The following is a 5,000-nucleotide window of genomic DNA, read 5'->3' on the forward strand; positions in this document are numbered from 1 at the left end:
ACAAACACATACACACTACCACACACACACAACACACACACTCACACACACACACACACACTCACAAACACACACATATATATATATATTATTATATATATAATATATATCATATATATATATTTTATATATATGTGTGTGTGTGTCGTGTGTGTGTGTGTGTGTGTGTATATATATACATATAAGAGAAGAGAGAGAGATACATAGTTAGATAGATGGAAAAATACATACATACATACATAACATATAAAATATACATATATAGATAAATAGAATAGAATGGATAGAAGAGAGCTAGACAGATAGATAGATAGATAGAGAGAGAATAGGTATGTGTGTGTTGTGTATGTGTAGATATGTATCTATACACATACTCACACACACACGCGCGCGCCCGCGTGCACAGGATTACACAAATATTATAGGATATATAAATAGATAGAAATAATATCTATATATATCTATATATATATATATATGATATATATTATACATACAATAAATTATACAACAATACAATATGAATATATGTATTTGATGTATAGATTTATAGTAATATATTATAATAATATCTATATAAATGTGTGTGTTGTGTGTAGGTGTATCGAAAATATGTATGTATATATGTATAATGTAATATGGATATGTAATATATTTATTAGATATATATATACTATATATTAATATATATATCTATGTGGAATATAAAACATTTCTGTAATATTATAGATAATATATATATAGAATAATATATATATATCTATGATGTGTGTGTGTGTGTGGTGCGTGGGTGTGTGGTGTGTGGTTTGTTTGTGCGGGGGTGTGGTGCTGTGTGTGGTGAGTGTGGTTTGGTGGGTGTGTTTGTGGTGTGTGTGTGTGTGTGTGTGTGTGCGGTGTGTGTGTATGTGTGTGTGTGTGTGTGTGTGTATATATATAATTTTAAAAAGTGGAGCTATAATTCACATAGCTCCGGTAACTCTGTATTCATGAGTATTTGCCTCATGTGCCTCCAGTTATCTGATGTAATGTAAATGTTGGAGCGCCGGCAAAATATTGCAGATGCTGCCCAAAAATAACAACGCATAAACAAATAGCTTCCGAAAAAAGTTATTTATTCTGACGAGGCGAGCTGAATAAGATAACAGGAACTTTGCGATCGGGTCGAAAGAAGCAAGACAATTTTACGCCAAAAAGTACGACGCTAAACACGCTGAACTGGATTAAAGCGAATGATCATAGAGACGACCTTTTTATTAGACTACATGTTTATGTATGTGTAATGTGTATAAAACGATAGCATTCCGATAGCAGTTCAGATAAAAATGGTAGCAGGGAGCGGAATCCGTGTGAAGCACACGGTCACACGAAGAAAAGGGAAGGATACTCGGAGTAAAAACATAAAGAAGCGAGGGATAAGAGAGAGATTGTAACGGATGAGAAACAAGAAAATAAGCCGCAGCGAAAAGGGAAATATCGAAGAGCGTAACCAATTGAAAGGAAATGGAGGCGGCGCTTGCCATTCGCTGCCGCACGGGCGTCTGCGAATGAGCCGCAGGAGGATAATTCGCTATTACGGGGCTGCAGATTGATGGGCGTAGGGGCCTGGCGTGGGCACATATTTGTCTATGTATCCTCTCGCAATCTCACTCTCTATACATATATATATGTGTGTACATACACACACACACACATATATTATAAATATCAGAATATATAGAGATATAGTATATATATATATATATAGATTATAATATATCATATATATACATATTCAATATATATATATATTGAATATATATATAATATATATTATATCATATAATATATATATATATATGTATATATATATGTATGTATATATATATATATTATAATATATATATATATATTATATATATATATGATATATTATATATATATAATAGTATATAATATATACAATATAATATAGATAATATCTATAATAATATGGTTATATATATATAGATATATCTATATATATACATATTTGTACATATTTATTTTTTTTTATATATAATTTATAATACATTATCTATCTATCTATCTATCCAGTAGCTATCCATATCTCGATATCTTTCTATCTCTCTCTCTCGCTCTCCTCTCTCTATATATATATATAGATATAATATATAATAATATATATAACTATTATATATAGATATATATAATAAGATATATATATACGCAATCCCCCACACATATATATGTAATATATGTATGCACGCGATAGACTATTACATATAATAATATATATTATATATATATATATATAATATATATAGTAGATATATATATATATGTAGTAGTAGTATATATATATGTGATATATAAATATATATATATACACACCAACACACACACACATTATCTTGTTATTGTTATATGTATATATTGTACATATTTTCTATATATATTTTCTCCCTTTCCCAGCATACATATGTATATATACGCAAAAATACATGTAAACACACATACACAGTTACACACACACACACATGCACACACATGTATCTGCATATATTTTGAGTGAATGACATCTAATATATAAGAATATTGTGTGGCTAGTATATAAGCGAGCATACGGATTTAAAAAAAGTTCTCGCAGTCTAGCGGCGTGCAGAGAGGCCATGCAAGTGCAGACTGGGAACATCAGGTGGACTACAGTACGCCGGCGAGCTCTCAGCCGCTGAAAGAATTCGGGTGCCGTTCGAAGAATTAATCAAGGTTAAGAAATGAAAACTCCCCAGCCTCATGCAGCAAAGAAAAGTTCGTCACTGAGATAAAGATGAAATACAAACACACATGCTACGGGTTGTTTTTGCACTCACCGCAAGGAGAAGGATAAAGACATTTTCAGGTCGAAATGCTGCTATATGCCGTATGATCGCTTTTCATATATCTATTGCTTACACTGAATTGCAGACACCACCTGAATTATATCCTTTGTTGTTGTACTCACTTGCAATAGTGATGGGCAAAAAGGAGAGTGACGGGCTGTTACTCGTTGCAAGGCCGAAAAGGATACTTTTGTCTAAAATGTAAAAATGAGAGAAAGAAAGGTGAGACGAAGGAGCTGAATTGAAGGAAAGGCATGTGCTTATGTATATTGATAGGCAAACACACTTGCACACATACACACTCATATCATATATACATAGATACATATATATACATATATAAACATACATATACATATCTATATACATATCCATTATAATATATATAATATATATATATATATATATAATATATACATGGGTATACATAAGACATATAATACATATATATGTATGTATGATATATAAATATATATGTATATATACATATATTACCACAAAATTATATATAAATAAATATATATATTAAGCAGTAGTATGTATGTCTATTATCGCATACATCATAAATACTGTGTGTGTAAATAAATATTATGGTTACACACACAACACCAAAAACAAACACACACCACACACACACCACACATATATATAATATAATAATATATATATATAATATAATTATATATTAAAATATATGTCTGTATGTATTGTATGTATGTATGTATATGTGGGGAGAAGGTTGTATATGTGTTCTGGTCCGTGTGTTATATGATACTATATTATATTATTATGATATTATATATATATAATATAATATACATATCTATATAATTATATATAGTATCTATATGTGGTGTTGTGTGGCTTGTGGTGTGTGGGTGTGTGTGGTGTGTGTGTGTTGTGTGTGTGTGTGGTATGTATATAAGATCTATATATTATATATATATATACATATATATAGCTATATTATGTGTGTGTTGTGTGTGTGGTGTGGTGGTGTGTGTGGTGTGTGTGTGTGTGGTGGTGTGTTCATATATATATATATATAGATATCATATATGTATTTTTATGTATTTTTATATATATTATATATATATATATATATATATATATATATGCATACACACACATACATCCGTGTGTATATGTATGCGTGTCTGTGAGTGTAAGGTAGCCCGACAAACTGAATTCCGTAAAAGGAGAAAACAGAAACCGAGATGACAAAATACAAAAGCGTTCTAATCAGCAAAGCCAAAATGTCCAAATCCAGATCAAAAGAAGACGAGTCGAAAGTGAAAAATCCCGCGGCCGAAGGAGAGGCGAACCAACAGCAAGCGAGCACTGGCTCTGCAACCGCCCTCCGTCCGGCACACACAAGGCTGGAAGGCTGGAAGGAAAACTGAAATGTGAGCCTGCACGGAAAACCCCACGAGTCCAGAAACCGTACGAAATGAAAGGAAACAAAAATATATGAAACTAGAAACATGCAGGATAGCAGGGAAGGTAGGTAGGCACAAGCAACAATCGATAAAGCAGGGGCAGGAGGCGCACAAGTAGAAACAGAAACAGCAGGAATACAGGCGTGTGGAGCGTGAGAGAGACGGGGAGAGGAGGGAAAGGAGCCGCCGGTAGATGTCGTTGCAGAAGCACTCTGGCGTCTCTCGTCTGCTCTTGGGCGAACAACTGCCCTTTTCCTCTCCTTGGACGCTGGTCGCTGGCTTAATTGTCTCTTTCTAATCCCTTGTCAGGCCTTACGAGTCTATGAGGCTTTCCGCACGCTGTTTTTCGATATCATTTTCCTATATACTCAATGTTTCTTGTTCAATGATGTCACTTGATATATGGAAATCCAGATTGTTATACACATCTGCTGAAGAATGCATTTTCACCAAAACGAATATATATCCCTTCATAAGGAAAGAAGAAACGATTTTTCATTACGATCAATATCTAATACATACACATTCAGATATATGTATTGGCACAGATTGACTGATAATGTAGAAAGACAGACAAATAGATCAACAGAAAGATAAATATCCATAGAGTAAAATAATACATACGCACATACATAACTAGATAAACAGATAGGCGTATAACTAAATAAGTAAAGTTGCACACTGACATAGAAATTTCTGCGTA

This window comes from Penaeus monodon, chromosome 9 (genome assembly GCF_015228065.2).
Source record: "Penaeus monodon isolate SGIC_2016 chromosome 9, NSTDA_Pmon_1, whole genome shotgun sequence".
NCBI classification, from domain to species: Eukaryota; Metazoa; Arthropoda; class Malacostraca; order Decapoda; family Penaeidae; genus Penaeus; species Penaeus monodon.